General features: G+C 47.3%; 1 long non-coding RNA gene across 7 annotated transcripts in view; it reads left to right on the top strand.

Annotated features, from left to right (window-relative positions):
• The window catches only part of LOC133495449 (uncharacterized), a 107076-nt gene that overhangs the window by 42519 nt on the left and 47188 nt on the right, over positions 1 to 17369 (top strand). The window contains exon 4 of one of the 7 annotated variants that reach the window (XR_009793574.1): positions 6270 to 6956. The exons of the other annotated variants lie outside the window; for them this stretch is intronic. This is a non-coding gene — a long non-coding RNA (uncharacterized LOC133495449). The remainder of the gene's footprint in view (positions 1 to 6269; positions 6957 to 17369) is intronic. 7 annotated transcript variants of the gene reach the window in all.

Genomic DNA, 17369 nt, shown 5'->3' on the forward strand with positions numbered 1-17369 from the left:
TGACAATGCTGCGTTTTGTTTATTGCCATTTCATATTCTCTAACAGTGATGCTCAACCGGTGGGTCGCGGACAGCTAGAAAAAAAAATGTACACGTATTTGTACCGTGATTCTTTTCAGTACAGTACGTAGCCGTACCGAGTTCACACACGGAACATGTTGCGTAATTGTACTGACTTGATTTCTATCCATCCACTTAATCGTGACTAGGATGACGTCATCCCAGCTGACTTTTGGGTCAAAGGTGAGGTCGATAGTCGCCGGTTGACTCCGTGAACAAATGCCGTGCAGCTCGGCCTCTGGATAGCGGTCGTCATAGCTACCAACACACTCTTTTTAGACAGTGTTTAAAAGTGTGACACACTCTTAATGTATTCTCGGAGGCTATTTTCAAAGAAACAAAAGCGGGTCATCCCTTTGCGACAAGAGGAAAATGCATGGAAACGTGACATAGAAATTGAAGTGCCGTGCACGTTCCCCCAAAATCACCACGTTTCTTCACCTTCTTTTTCCACTGACCGCATCACACATCTAAATTTTGTCGGTATAGAAGTCGTCTAAAACCGTCATTCCGGCCATTTAGCTTCTTTTCGTCCTGCTCAAATGGCGGGTTAGGGTTCCTGCAATCACTTTTTTTTTTTTTTTTTTGAAGGATGTGCTGTATGACATCATGATGAAAAGCTCTATATTTCATCATCTTCATTTTGGCTGCCACTTAGTTTCCTCGCATACATTCCGACCGATAAAGAGTTTGCAGCGATGTAAAGCAAACGTAAATGCCAGCAAATACTCCAGCGGTGCGGTGGGTGTGGGTGTGGGTCTCCCCCTCGACACTCCTACCCTCCCTCTCTCGAAATGCGCCGCAGAGGACAGCGGGAAATATTTGACGTCGACACGTCCAGGGCCAGAAGTAGGATTAATGGCCGCCCGCCTGCCTGCAAGGTCCTCTCGCGGTAATTGCAAGCAGAATCGGAGTCTGTGATCTCAGCGGCGGTATGCGACGTGCCAAAACAGCCCGGCCTTTTGACAGATTGCCTTCCCTTCAGAAAATAACTTAAGCGCATTTGTTCTCTGAAATTCGGTATTGGCGCGCCACAAAACGGGAGCGACGGCTCCTTTCGAGAGCGCGCCGCTCAACGTGCGCTCGCTTCAGGTTTTGTTCGCCACCGCACTTGATTGCAGGTGGAGCCAAATGCGGCGTTTCGATGATGTCATTTTGACGCTTGGAATATTATCATACAACGGAAAACGATTCACAAATCATCTGTAGCGTGGGAGGTGTACGCCGTGTACACCGACGGCGCTTTGCGAAAACCGGTTCTGTCCGACTCGTGATTTTGATACGAAAGCTCGCAAAATAACCCGAGTTTTTATCCCTCCCCTAATGATGCGATACGTCACGATATCGTTATACGGTATAGCATATAATGTGGGGGGTTTTTGCACAAGCGATAACGAAGCAGTTTCAATATTGCCAGTCTCATTCGGTGTGTGTGTCCCCCCCCCCCCCCACCGCAACCCTTGCCGGCCTCCAGACCTGCGCTGGAAAAAAAATCTCCCGTGGTCGTCCCGCCCGAGGACAGAGGGCTTCATTCTTACGTGGCCCGGGCCGCGTCCTCGGGAGCGGAGAGGCAGCCAGGCAGCCTCTCACCACCTCGTGACTGTCCAAACACACATCAAAGGCTTCTGTCGGCGCAGCCCCCCTTTGGCAATCGCTTTTACCGCGGGGGTGCTAAATCTATTTACTTTCCACGTTTAAAATACAGATTGGAAGGGAGGGAAAAGGGGGGAGCCAAAATGTGCTCATCAAACTTGTCCCAGGCGTATTTGAAGAGAGGGTTTTCAACACGCGGGTGAGTGAGAGAGAACGGTCCTTTCAGTCCGCAACGAGGACTTCCATCCATATGCTTGTGCTAGTGCTTGTCCTCATCAGGGTGACAGTCGGCGTATCACGCCGACTTTGGGGGCGAGAGGCGTGGTCCGCCCTGAACTAGTCGCCAGCCGATCAACAAAATAGTACTCGGTCATAGATTCTTCATCTTCTGCAAAGAACTAGTAATATTAGTGCAGTAATGATGAGCGGAAAAGAATTGTGACGGCCCGTTTGTGTCAGATTTGCAAGTTTGATTTGTTTCAGTGTGAGAAGATGATTTGTGTTTTGAGTCGCTCTCAGTCCTCCACGCTAACGTGAACGCTTGACTTCAACAGCCGTCAGCGGCAGCGAATGAGTTAAAATTGGGGGAAAAGTATACAACGTCCGGGATACTTTACCGCCGCAGACTTCGCCGAGCGTACAGGCTGGCAAAACATTCAGTTTTTGGCAACAGCTGAGGAGGAGGAGGAGGACAAGGTTGGCGTCCCGCCCTCGTAACAATAACGCAAACCTCTGAACCGCAGCTGGTCGGCGAGGCCGCCGGGGTCAGCGCGCGGCCAGCTCCGATCAAGGCCTCTCGACAGCGGTGCCCCGTAACTATAAATTTCATGACCCCGAAAGCTCCTCCAAAGTTTATTTACGGACAATGTCGTCGCCAGGTAGCCGTCGGCGGCACGCGTGCTGGACGGCGACCCCAACTGAACATTTGGATTGCCGTGTTTAGCACACAGTTCCAAGGTTCGGGGTTCAATTCTAAACTCTGGTGACCGCTTGAGAAAGAATCCCTCTTCTCTCGCTAAAACTGAAGTGTCCGCAGGTGGGAATGCCGTTCTAAACATTGGTGTGGATGTGCCGCGGTGCTCTCGCCAAAAGTTTGAAGATTCCCTGGAAAATGAGAGCAACGAAAACAGTCGACGCGCTAGCCAGTCATTTAATGATCAGGCTCACTTTGTCTGATTTTTAATCAACATAACATCTTTTCACCTCACAAATTCAAACTTCGTCAACAGAGAAGAAATTGAAGCTTCCTGAATCGGCAGCTCCGCTCAACTCCGCTGCGTGGCGCTGGCTCTTTCAAGTCAAATCGCCGCCCAAAAACGTCGACGTGGCTTCCGAGTGCCAGTTACGTGTTGCAGATGACTCCGTTAAACGGCGGTCGTGGCTGTCGGGCTGCCGCCGGCTTTGCTCAGAGGCCACAAAGAGTTTCATTTCTTGAATGCATAATAAAGCAGCGGCGGCCTTTCAAGGAATAAAGCTGTGTAGGATCACGGATTAGCAAAGAGATCTTGAGCGAAATGATTTAAAAGGCCTTTGAGTTCTTTCGGTAGAACGCCATTTTTCCGAGAATGTTAACTTTGTTTTACCTTGACAAAACGTCACCGCATTTGAACCCAAAACGAGAGCTCGCTTCCCGTCTGGTGCCAGAACATACGCCAGCGGGCACGCTAACCTGAGCCCCTCCCCTAATACAGACATCGTCCAAGAACGAAGAAACCGAACTTTATTGACATTGGAGGAGAAACAATTGATTCGATTAACATTAAGACACAACTGATCATTTGTTTGCTGTTTAGAGCCATTGTTGAACTTAAAGCTATCAAGCTAGTAGCCCTTCCTTCGCATTAATCAGGACCCAAGAAGTAGCTCGTAGTTTCAAAACGGTTGGGGAGTACATCACTCCCTATCGTGCGACACTGCTTTATTCTTATTTCCTTTTTGTTTAATCATGAAGGAATATCAGATAAACCGCAATGATCGTTTAGTAAACAGTAATCGGGGGGGAAAAAAACTGATATCCGATACAATATTTTTGATTCTAAAAGCAGTCGGTAGTCTCCGCCCCGCTTGACGTTGGTAACATCTCACTTCAATGTTCATTTACCAAATTCTATAATATGCACAGCATAAACGGCCAGAGCTGATTTCATATTGCATGTCTTGGGGTGTTTCCAGTTATGTCGCCGATAGGCTAGCGTGCGCCGTCTCTCCTGCTAACCATCAGCCGTCAACGGCGAGTAAGCCGCCCTTTCCGGGGGTGACCCCCGTCGCTGTCCCTCGGGACCCCCTTCCGATCGGGACCCTCGCCCGGCTTGCCTGCTCCTGTCGCGGCTTGTGTGCGCGCGAGCGCTGCAACTATTAATTTGCGTAGCGCCACCCCGTTTAATTGGTCTTAATCTGAAGTGAGCGGCTTTGATCTGCCTGACAGTTTGACTGCATTAGCGCGAGCGCGGGGGCTAATCCTCGCCGTAGCTTGTTCTCGCGGCTCAGCCGGCGGCCTGTCCAAGCATAATATGTCAGCTGAGGGGATAAGCCGTCATCAAACAAGCGCGTCTAAGCTTCTGGAACGCGAGGGGTTGAAGGGCCGCCATCACGCTGCGACGACGAGCGCCGAGCGCCGAGCCGTGCGTCTCTCCACCACGACTTCCAAGTGGGAAAACCTTCAAGTTTGCCACATTTTCATTCTGGGGATTCAGTGGTAGTCGTACAGTGGGGGCACAATCAGTCTTTTCTCAGAAGTTACATTATTAATAAGTGCTGTGGAAAACGGGTGGATGGATTTGAAGAAAAAATCACAAGGATCAGATCTCTACAAGTTCTGTATTGTCAATTTATGCGCATGTGCCTTTAAGAGGCGTGGCCTGGTTGGTCGGGGTGCGAGCGTCCGACAGTGAGCCGTGGTCGACGGCGGCTTCTGCACGGTGACGACAAGGAAACGCTCGTCGCCGTGGCTCATCAATTATGGATGCAAATGGCTCGACAAAGTCAAAACAATTTTAATAATGCGGTTGGGGGGGGGGGGGGTGTTCCTGCCCCCCAGGCTCAGATGACAGCCACGAACGAAGCAACTTTACTCATCATTAACTATATTCCAATATACGGCGCAAATGTTTGGTTGTAAGTTTGAATTTTGTGAAGCGTTCCACCCCTAATGGCGACTAAAGCATAAGAATTGCGTTGTTACGTAATCACGTATGCTTGTCACCCGCTTGCAAAAGTTGGACTTTTATCTACTTTGACTGCGGAACAAAGAATTCCAGTCAAGTCTTGTTGACGCTCAGGTCCTGTGACCACACGCACTTGATGGCAGATGATGATAATAATAATAATAATAATAGTACAATAGCATCTTTATCGCACATCTGCACAAACGTCTGATTTATTTATTTTTTGGTGTTTTTTTTTTTTTTTTTTTTTTTTTTTAACCGAGCCATCATTTCACATCCCGAACTCCGATTGAACCGCGATAGCCATCTCGACAGTCGACAGTGAGCGCTTTGAGCGCGGACGAGGGAGGGATGAAGAGATAAGTCTTTCGGATGAAGAAAATGGCAGCCCGTCAGCGATATCGCCACGCGTCACGCTGATTTAAACGCAGGCACTTTTCAGAAGGGCCTTTTTGTTTATCATCCCGCCGCGGAGGAATGTGGACGCATTCACGCTTTCCTTTACGGCGTTTCGTACTCGGTAATCAACACTTTTCCTTTCGCTGTACGGAAATTTGCAGAAGGTTCTCATCACACTGAAGCTATCCTTTCGGTAACTTGAAAGAAAAGCTTTCATTTATTACACTTTATCGCCTTTGTAAGTCAAAAAAAAAAAATGGTAACAAATAAAATCGGTAACACAAAAGTGCGTCTAACCAAGGGCCGACAGCTCGAGCGTTAGCGGGGCCATTAAGAGGTGGAGAACATTTCCAGCCAAAGCGTTTGAAAAATGAAAACCTTCCAGCACCGCCGCGATATTAATTATGCGCAGAGGCCAGCGGAAAAAACGCATGTGGAAACGGTTGGGGGGGGGGGGGAACAAAAGACGCCTTGTTTCCCCTCACAAGGTGCCTTGTTTGTGCGTCAGGCGTTCAACTCAAACAACTGTGAGCTCATTGTTTGTGCACTGCGTCGGCCTAATTAAACAACACTTGCACGTGTGTCTATGCGGAAATTTGTGTTACAGTACAATGACTGACGATTTTCCAGTCAATTCTTTCCCATTTTCTAATTCCAATTTAATAGCCCAACGGAGAATGAATTTACCACCATGAAATATGATATACATGCAGTGTGTGTATAAGTATGTACGTGTACACACACACACACACACGCACATACAATTTGAAGCCAGAAGTTTGCATAGACTGCAAAAACATTTTTGAACATCTCCCGGATCACAACAATAATGAGAGAATTTTACATTATTTTCTTTGAGGTCAAAGGATACGCAAAATTACTATGTCTGTAAAGAACATGGGGAGGACCTTTGGCAACATGTGAGTTAATAGACGGCACAACTGCAGATGTATTTAAAGCCACACTTCAAACAGTCTCCTTCCGTTTTTGAAATCAAGGGAAAAAAATTGTAGGACCCCACAAGTTTGACTCATCCTTGGGTGCAATTTCCAGATGCTTGAAGCTGCCACAGTCATCTGTTGAAACATCCATCCATTATCCAAGCCGCTTGTCCTCACAAGGGTCACGGGAGAGCTGGAGCCTAACCCAGCCAGCTTCGGGCAAAAAGCGGACTCCACCCTGAACTGGTCCGCCAGTCAGTCGCAGGGCAGATGCGTTGAAACATTATGGGAACGTTGAAGCTGGTAAGAAAGTGTCATCGTCCGCAATGAAACGAGTCGTGGACCAGGAATGAAGCCGTTACGCTGAAAGAAAAAGACACCGAGACGAAGATGTCCTGTGGTCTGGTGAAACTAAAGTTGGAGCTGTTTGCCCATCAGGACCAACGTTACAAAAGAGGAAAAAGAACACCGGACCAACTGTGAAGCACGGAGGTGGCATCATATTGTTTTGACGCTGGTTTACTGCGGCGGGAACTGGAGCTCTTCAGAAAATAGGCGGCGCGTCATGAAGAACGAACATTACACGGAGACATTGCTGATATTACAATGTCTCCAAAAATAGTTCACAAGTGGCTTGAAGGGGATAAAGTCAATGTCTCGGACTGGCCCTGATCTGAATCGCACGGGAAAAATTTGGAGGCGGATTTGAAAAGGGTTGCGCCGGCAAGGCCACCGACAAACCTGACTCGGGAAGAAGATTTTGGGATTCCAGCGGAGTACTGTCAGAAGCTCGCCCAAGGTGTATTAACTACCAATTAATTACAGAAAACCTAAAAAAAAAAAAATTCCTCCCCACACCGGATCACTTGATAGTCTGGGTGAAGGTTATGAACGTTATCATCAGCGGCAGCGTTTCATAACTCTTCCATTCTTAACTTGAGGTGGAAGCTAAATCCGCCTGCGATGTAAATTGGGGATTCATTTTCTGTCTTTTCACTAAGACGGCGGCGCCGACATTAACGAGGATCCGACGAGGTGCCTCCGAATTAAAAGCGGAAATTCCCCAAAGGTTGCGCTCCTAACGAGATTCCGGCTCGCGGGCTCCGATTGGGTTTCCGCCGAGCGGGGCCGCGGCTACTTATGCCGTTCGTCGTCGCCTCCCGATTCATAACCATCATCGTCGCCGCTTGCGTACGGGCAAGATGAGACCTCGGGAATGTGGCTGAAGCGCTGCGAGCGCTCGAGTGCGTGGAGGGATGTTGGCGGCGGGGTCGCTCGTTATGTCTCATTTTGCATGTCATTTGCCTGCCCAGCTGTCATCTCCATAAAGGATCAAACGGGAAGTGGTTTATTTATGTTTTACAGCTGCTACATGTTATTGTATTATTATAATTTTTTTTTTTTTTTGGTTCTCTGGGAAGTGGCGGTCACAGAGGTGCGCAGACCGATGAGATGGGATGATCGATGACGGGCCCGCGTCCCGGCTCTCCTCCGGCCCGTTGTCATTAATCAGCGCCGTTAGGCTGCGCTGCGGCCTCCCTTTTGTCTCATATCCATAAAAAAAAAAAAAAAAAAAAAGGGCCGGATGTATTTCCACCCGCCTCTGCCGAGACGCTGGCCAGCAAAAGACAAAAATGTAAACATAAGCGAGGCATCGGAGGGAATTGCGGTTAGAATTACAACTGCGGCAGCAATTTCTCAGATATGGAAGTCGTTCTCGGACATCCGGTTAATCATCGTCAATAACTGTATTCTAAAACCAATCCAGCACGCCCTGGAACGGGACCACCTTGACTTAGAAGTTGCATTTTTTTTTTTTTTTTTTTTTTTTTCCGTGCCCAAGCTTGTAACTCAATTTACCCTCGTTCCAAATACATATTTTTTTTTCCCCCGGTTTTTTTATGTGAATGAAAAATCAGTGAATCCATTCCTGTCCCCCATTCGTTGCAAGTACTGCGAACCGGTACTTTATTTCCAAGGTATGAGGTACTCGCAGAGGCCGCTGATACCAGCCACAAGAGCCGTTTCCATTCATTTGCTCGTTGTTTGTTAGCATTGAGCTAGCTGTTGCTTTTCCAGACGCAACCCGCAATCGTCACCAAACTTCAACTTGGAGTGGCATTAAAAAGCGTTGATGAAATGTTTATTTAGTTGGCTTAAGATGACTACCACCAAATAAGCGCTCGGACGTCAACGTTAAATCCAACTCTTCAGAAAAGCAGTGCGACAGATGAGATTTTCCTTTTAGCTGATGTAACATTCTGCAGCGTTTCAGGATTTAGCGCCGCGATTCCTTTCTTCTTCGGCCTCGGAGGGACTATTTTTCATTTTTTTTTATTTTATAAAATGCTGATGTTCATCTTCCGTCCTCCATTTGATCTTAAACAAATGAGCATTGTTTAATTTGAAGCTGTTATCATCCACGTTGTCGCTAATCAGCATACAGTGGCGCAGTAGCTCACCATCATCATCGCTGGTGTCACCCAACCCGAGAGGTTCCGATCCGACGATAACGCGTGAAAGCAATTCGCGCTGCTTCGTTCCGAGGCGCGTCGCGTGTTTGATTTGCATAACTAGAGAAAACGATACGAGATGGGCATATTGATTTAATTTGGTCCGGGCGCGCCGTTAATTACGCTATCGTAAAAGTGTCACGGCTTTATTGGCTCGGTCGGGGGCCGGACGGGGGTGCTTTACGGCGGCGGCGAGGTTATCGACATCATATTGTCAGGCGTAATTTTTTACGTTAGCGGGTCACCTCCATAAAAAATGGAAGCGACGCTTTGAAGGATTAACCCGGGCTGGTCTGACTTTGTTCTGTTATCGCGCGGCTCGGCGAGTGTTTTCCCGTCTGCCCGAAACCCCCTTTCGCGCCGGCGTCTTGATTTATATTCGGCTTTTGGCAGGACGAGGCGTGTTTTACGTAATTCCCAAGAGCAACTTGTCCTTTCATCTCGATGGCCGATGCCAGAGTTGCAGACGTTCCCAGATGACGACGTCGCCGCACCTTTGTTGTTAGCTTCTATGTTAGCGTTAGCATCCCGAGTCTTCTGGATTTGTTTTGATACTCGACAACAGTTTTCGACGGCGTCATCTTTCACAATTTTGAGGCCTGTGGTTGGAAGGGTTGTTAACGAAACGTTACGCCAAATTTAGAAGACGTTCAACGTGTAATGGTGGATTCGTTGCGAATCCGAATGCAGCATTCTAAATTGTGCGGCGTCCAGATTCCCCCCCCCCGACGTCTGCGCACACCCGGAGGAGACCCAACGGCGTGATTGGAAGTGGGCGGACGGCGTCGTCGTGCTCCGTCTGAATTTGGATATTTTCAAATGGATTGGCCCAGGCGCAACTCATCTAAACGAGTGGGCCTCATCCTTCGGTTCGAGGATCTCGTTTCTCTGAGGCGCAGCAAAGTCAGGGCGGCCCGTCGGCTCGCGCCAATCTTCGGTCTTCTCCTTTGTCCCGGGCAACACAAAGCGGCGCATAATGTGCAATCTGATAAGTGCGCCGCCCCCGCCCGACGTCCCGTACATCAGCGGCCAGCTAATCTGGGCCGCGCGACCGGGGACGTCTGCGGCTGAAGTTGATGAATCGGCGCGCCGGGGCGAAGAACTCCGGGGCGGGGGTGGCGGCGATCCGCGGGTTCGCCAACCTTCCCGCCCACCGACGGCGCGTCACGTCGATGGGCCGTGTCCCGAGCGGACATTAAGATTAAGCGGCGTTGTCGGGACGCTGAGAGGCGCACTGCGTCACGGCGGCGGGGACGAGAACAAAAAAAAAAAAGCTGCGGCGACGACAGACGGCTGAAGATAACCGTCCGTGACTTCTGCTAAAGATCGGAAACTTTGCCTCCCATCTCGCTTGAAAATGGGGAACGAGGCCGAGCAGATGCTTGGAAACAAATAACGTCGGCGTGCGATACCGTCCGTCGTCGCCTTTCGCTGAAAATCTCCAAATCGAGAGATCTGTTGCAAACACTTCCTACAGTACGATTTCCATATTCGCCGGAATTGAATTGCCATAACCAATTAATCCGCTGATTTAAAAATAAATAACTGAAGTTAAAAAAAAAAAAGGTACATAAGAATGCGGAACCTTACCAAAAGCTTATTGCAAAACTCTTTTCCCATTGGAATGAAAGGAAACGCCAATCATCTCTTCAAATCTCCGCCCCCCTCACAAAAAAATGTGGATTTTTTTTTTTATAACGAGAAAAATAGTACTGACAATAGTACTAATAGTAGTAGTATAATATAATATGATATAATCTAAGCAATCGTGAGGTAGAAAGCCATGATATTAATTTCAGCTGCCAACAGAGGGAGACATTGCCTAAAATGGCGGCGCACAGAGTTTGCTGGAGACCGCTGAATCGTTCTGTTTAATTCTCATTCTACGAACGTAGCACAAGGGCGAGTTTTGATTAGTGGTGGTACACGCAAGGTATTCTTACCCCCCAAATTGTGGGTTTCCTCCCCCTTTAATGCTGCAATCCAATTGGTTGGGCGCCACAGTCTTGTGGGTGAATGATATACATGCAGTGACAACCCATAATAGTTCTTCTTCTGCTAATACCGGAAGATGCTGTAGTATTAGGTATATGCCTGTGAGTACTGTCATATTTTCTTTCTATATACATTTCTGTGCAAATATCCAACGTCTAAAACTTCAACCGTCAACGCTAAGCCTTGGCATTGTTTTGTTTTTTTTTTTTCCCCCCCATCGTTTGTATCTCGCTGAAACCGGCAAGTTTTTGTCATCTTTTTCAGTTCAGTTTGTGACTCGCGCAGGAGTCGTAGCTAGCGGCTAGCCACTCGCGTTCTACCACCAGGAAATAGCCTCGCGCTGATTGTTTGCAAACATTCCCAAAACGCTGAGCGACGTTTATTGAAGGTGGGAAATTTTGCTTCAGTCTTTTCAGGGCTTTCCGAGCCGAAAGAATGTCACCGGTGGCGTTTCCATCCCCGTCCGCGATCGCTCTTGTTCTCGGGTCTGAGGCCGGCGGACAGCGCCGCGCTCAATCACACGTTCCGAGTCACGGCAAATGTCGTTTAAACGGGCGCATTTCGGCATATTTTCCGTTTGTTGTCGACGCGATGTCGCTGTCAGGGCGTGATGGATGAACAACGGTCGCGTTAGAGAGTCAAGCTTTGGGCCCGGAAAGACGCGACTGGGGGATGGTTCTCCCCCGACCAACATTTTCCTTCCCAGCTGCGCTAATTCCGCTCCCCTCGAGAGATCCTTTTGGGATGATATATTCAGCTTGGGTGACAGTGACACATTAGTTCGGATCGGGATAACTTCAAATTTACCACCTTGTTAGCTTTTGATTAATGTGAACCGGCTACCCCCCACCCCGGCACCGGCTAAAGTAATTGGGCCGGGCCCCTTGTAGGAAATAATCAGCCCGTGCGCAGGAACAAATGCCGCTCCGACGCTAATGAGCCACCGCCACTGACGGTTATTAATGACTGTTATGATAAACTGAAGAATTGAGTCGCGGTGCGCCGAGTGGGGAAAGAGACCTGACGTGGTTGCGTAGGGAGGGGAAAAAAAATAAAAATAAAAAAAAATAATGGCAGCGATGTGGAATTAGCAGGCAATCGATGAATTGTCGGGGGGCTATGCTCGTCGTGTCAATTGGGGACAGTCGACTGACCCCAAAAGAGGAAGCCAACCCACGGACGGACGAGTCCACTTCATCTGCATACGTGCAATAGTCCCGCCAAAAATGATTTGATTGCATATTACTCATGCACAGCGGTAACTTGATCCAAGTTAAGAGGTCTTTTTTGTTTGTCGTAAGAGCACATTTAAGGAGCAATTAAAATAGCAAAACACAAGATGTCCATACAAAAGTTGAAACGCTCACTTAGAGCTGCTGTTGACCGCAGCTCACATCAAGACGCTCACACGTAAGATTAATCGGCCAATCTGGCTTCAAAAGTCACTCATTAGGCCACGCCCCTTAAAAGGCACGCACCCGGTACAAGGATGCTACATACGATGGAACAAAAGCGCTGAACGGTGAACCGATAGCGGCGTTCCGCACACAGTTGCCATTTTGTTTCGCTGTCAAAACGCTCCGTCTTCGTTTTCCCACTCGAGAGGGGGAAAAAAAAAAAAAAAAAGAGAGAATTTAAATCCTCGCAGCTGCTCCCTGTCGCTGCGTCCACCGAACACGACCCCACCCGCCCCCTCGTTCAACCTCGCCCGTCCCCCCCAATCCAGCTCGGACCGCAAAAAGAGTCCCAGGCCCGTCAAAACAGATTAAAGCCGAGGCCGCGGCGGTCGCGGCGCTGCTCGGTTGTCACGCGGCGTTACGCTCACGCGAACGCTGACCGTTTTTGTCAGCTATTATTTCAATACACGAGCACGTCGGCCCTCGTTTGGCGGCCGCGTCTTCGCCTTCGCCCGATGCCGGGACTTCGCCACTCCGGGCGCGCCGGGCAGGTCGCGTTTATGATTTTGGACCGAGCGCTAGCGGGCCACATTATGTCGTTTCGTGTGTGAGATTAAAAATGATTTGAAAAATTTCGAGGACCCCCTTAATAAGACCAAATACGAGTTTATATCCTCACAAAAAGACACAACACACCAAACTTTACACTATCAATAATTTGAGCAACAAAATGCATATTTTCATTAAATACAAAAATTCCCTCCCCTCAAAATAAGATTAAAAACTGTATATATATATATATATATATATATAAAATAAGATCAAATATTCTAAATAGCAACAAATGCATTTTTTGTTGCATTTTTTTTTTAATTGTATAGAAATATCAAGAAAAATAGTGATTTTTATAATATATATACAAATTGTACTGGCCAAAGGGGGGGGGGGATCTTTTTTTTTTTTTTTTTTTTTTTTTTTTTTTTTTTAGCTTTGTGGGTCGGACAGAGGAATGAAGTGTTCCCCAGTTCTTATTTTATTTTTATTTTATTAAATTTTTTTTTACACATCATGAGCATAAAGCGGCCTCTCTATCTGCACCCCCACCTCCATTTTGTCCATTTATCAGTTAGCGCACACTCAACTTCAAACTGGAGTCATTGGTTTTCATACGGAATCGGTGTGGGGGCGCTGTTGATGCCGGGGGTGCGTGTGATTAGCGCATCGGACCCCTTTTGACACCTGTCGAGCCGGACCGGATCCCACTTCCACGGGGCCGGTCAATTGGAGGATTATTATCACGGCAATGATGCGTACGGTACGAGTATTCTGTCGTCAGTATTTACTGGTACCGCTCGTACCGACACTGCTTGGACTTTGGATTCACACAATTTGAATGAACTCCATGATAGATGCAAGACCTTTTTTTTTCCCTCTCATGTGATGTTTGGCCGATCTAGTAAACTGCTACAGTGTACGCCAACTACTGGCCAGGAGGACATACTGCATGTCCGTTTATGTATTTATTTTTTGCTTTAAATATTGGTTTTGGATTGATTCTTTTAGCCCTAGACCAGATACTTCCTTCCTTTTTTTTTTTTTTCTTCACAGGCTTCGTACTTGTTTGAAAAGTATTCACGAGGCTTTCGTAGTTTGCTAGATGATGAAATACCGCATGCAACAGACCCGCCCCTGCAACCGGCCAATTTCATAGTAGCAGGAAAAATACTGTGAAAATATGTCCGGAAATCACGGAGACGCCCGGCAACGCTTTTTAATGGTGACGAAAGACGTGCGCTTCAAAAACTAAAACGAGGCCAAACAAAGCACGACGACGGCACGCGGTCGGTCGGCTTTCGCCGGCGTCAATCGGAATCGACCGTTTTGATGGACGCCGCCTGTTATCTAATTGTTTCGTCCGCGAGTGTGCGCGCCTTCCGGCCGCATCGTGCCGATCGATGGCGATTGATTTGCTTGCCGTTGCACGCGGCATGTGTGCTGCAAAAGGTGCAATTCTTTGACGTAGAACATCATTTTTTTTTCCCCCAAAACAAGGAAAGGTTGGTGGCATTTTTAAAAATCGGTTTCAAAATGGAAATATCTACGTGTAGACAATGTTATTTATTTAATATAGAAGGCTGATAGCTAACATGAGGCAACGATACGACAGGAATGGTGACTTTAAACGGCAAAGCCGCTTCCTGTTGTCCCGGCACGCCCTGCGAACGTCCATCGAGATGAATCAGCCCAGCCGTCCCCCGGTGGCCGTAAAAAGCCGGCGACGTCGATGTTTGCGCTTCTTTTTTCGACGAATGCGGATAATCGTCCAGGCCGTCGGTTGCGGCGATCTCTCATCCGTGGCCTTCCGTCGGGCAAAGGAAAAGCGGGACGATAAACGCTACTGATGATGCCGTTTGTTGACGAGCGCGTCAGCGTCAGTCAGCTCATTTGTGCAGCAACAAAGTGGAATTACATATTGATATGCAAGCTGCATGCTCGGGAGGGACGGACGGACGGACCTTTAGCGACAATCCTTCATCCACGATAGCAAAATTCATTCATTGAAAACTGCCGTCTTATTTTTAGCATATTTATTTCATATTAAATATAATACATATACTTATATCATAGTTAATATTAATATTTTTATATGCAATATTTGTTACATTTGTCTACTCCAATGTGCAAATAAAACTTGAACAAATAGATTGATTTAATATGACACTTTTAAACTGCATTCATGTTGATTTTACCACTCAAATGTAGAAGGAAAAAAAATACCGATGTCCATCTACAAAACGTTTTTGCACACAAATGTCAAGGCTATAAAATCTGCATTTTAAAATGCATTGCATACAAATCTATTTGAGGTGGTGCCGATTTTTTTTTTTTTTTTTTTTTTTTTTTTGTGGTGGAGTTCACCAGCGCCGCGGTCGCAGGGCACTCGAACCTCCCGAGTTGCAGCCAATTAACACGTTTTGGGGAAACGGTAAATCTCTGCTGAGCAAAGAGTGCCTGTGAAATCTCGGGAAAGGCCCAAATTCCACACGGCGACACTTTGAGCGAGCGCCGATGTCAACTGTGACCTCGGCGTTTTCCACGCCAGTGACATTTTCGTCGTTTATTTTTCGGCGCGTCGCTGGCCAGATCCGGCCCAAAGTGTCATTTTTGTGGCTCAAGAGAATAAATTGTGTTTCTTGTTAAATAAATATGTTCCTTTCCTTTCATTTTAGGCAGGAAATCTCAGCCAATAATTTATAGCACAATATGAACTCGTTCAACGATGGCGTTTATTTTCCGGTTTCACTGTTTTTCAATACTTTTATATCTACTGAGAAAACAATGAAATGCTGGGGCAATGCTGTATACTCTATTACATGTAATATGTCATCTTTTTTGCAATGTTTTGTGCTTTAATTCAACTGACCGCTATCTTAACTGTAACCCAAAATGGGAAACGCCATAGACGGGCTGTCGAATAGCATTTATGTGGCGTCGTTATAATGAATTGAAAAATGGATCATTTACGGGAAGTGGTGTTTTTTTTTGGGGTTTTTTTTTTTTTTTTGTAAAGAACGACTAACATTATTCTAAATTACTGTCGCTAGACAAATTGGTCTTTCCCTTTCTTTCAGTGGGGAAATATGATTGTTTAGAAGTTCCAAAAGCAATTGAAACCGAGGCACCACTGTACATTGATGCTAGCTTTTGTATGGGGTTTTGCACTATGTGTTAGCATTAAGCTAGCAGACTTTTGTAAGACACAATCGCTTCGACAATATAATAATTCTCTGAAACAAAAAGTCCAAAATAAGCCTAACTTGCACGTAAATAAGTAAGTGTATAAAATGTTTCATTTACTTGCCGGACATTCCACAAAATTGATGTTCCAAGATAAGAAGCTTCTCTCGCTCGGGCCGCCATTGAGCGGCTCTGCAGTCGAGCGCCCTCGCCCCTTGGCCCCGCCCCCCGCCCCCTGCCCTTCGAACTCCTGACCCGCCGCCACGCTGCACAGTAGCCACATTTACGAAACGCAAGCAGGCCGCATGCCAGCAAAGCGCGACGGACGACTGCGATAGCATCTCGCCCCCCCCCTTTTTGTATTTATGGCCCCAGTCCCGTGCTTACCCCCCAGCCATAAATCTTGTTAATTGGCTTACTGATAAAATGCCTTTCGGGGTGGGGTTACCGTTTCATCTTTGCGGAACAAGAGTTCATCTGTTGACACGCAGTCGAACGACGACGCGACGCAAACGAAAATCTCGTCATGCTGACTCAGCGGGAACGTTTTTTTTTTTTTTTTTTTTTTTTTCTCGTCGGCCACCATTTTTGAGAAAAATGCTCCCGTAACATCACAGGTAGTTTTCTCGTAACGTTTTCCTCAACATTGGGCACGTACTACTTTCTGGTCATGCTGACAGTTTTCATAAATAGAAAAAAGTTATTTTGGGGGAGGTTTGCAAACTCCTCTGTCCAGGTTTAATGACGACATTTCGTGTATGTTTATTGGTGTCAAATGTCAAAACTTTTCAGATTGGACCCCAAACAGTGTCTAAGCTCATTTTTGGAGTAAATGAAAGCCAAATAAAACACATCAAAGGATGTGGACCAACAAAGGGGAGCGACTCGCTCGTAAAACGTTTTGAGTGTGTTCCGCTGGTGGGAAGGGGGCCGCCTGACGGGAATTATTATTTATTTGTCACGCTGCACGTAATAAGCTGAAGATACGGCGGCAGAAGGCCGGCTGATTTATCGCCGTGTCCAAACGTGCGTCGTGAATGGCGCGCTTGTGTCACTTGTCACGCGCGGCCATCGCCAAAACGCCCGACGGGCTCACCGCCGACACGCGTAGACGAGCGAGCTTTCATTAGTTGCGCGCAATCTTCTCTCGATCGGCCGGCCGCACGTACGACTGGAACGAATGCGCACACGAATTCCCGCATACTTCTGAAAAATGCTCAAATTACAACAAAATGAAGAAAACATGAGGAAACAAGAACCAAAAGCCAAACAAAAAAGACACAAAAGAGAGAGAGTTCCATTTGCCGTTGTCTGGTACAGCCACAAGTCGGCGCTCCGTTCGGCTCACGTAAAGCCGTCACGGTTTTAGGATTACGGTACTGCAATGTCACCTAAGTGGATAAACTTGTTTTTTTGTTTTTTTACCCAGAGAAATGTTAGATATTGCGGGGGTGCCTTAAAGTGCAAGCGAGTGGCAAGGCGGCGACCGCTCGAGCCGGTTTTGCGAGACGCATCGCGGGGAAAAACGCTCCACAACCGGCGAGTCCGAGGCTGGCGAGGGCCGGCGAC

The sequence above is a fragment of the Syngnathoides biaculeatus genome, chromosome 22 (assembly GCF_019802595.1).
Source record: "Syngnathoides biaculeatus isolate LvHL_M chromosome 22, ASM1980259v1, whole genome shotgun sequence".
Lineage (NCBI taxonomy): Eukaryota > Metazoa > Chordata > Actinopteri > Syngnathiformes > Syngnathidae > Syngnathoides > Syngnathoides biaculeatus.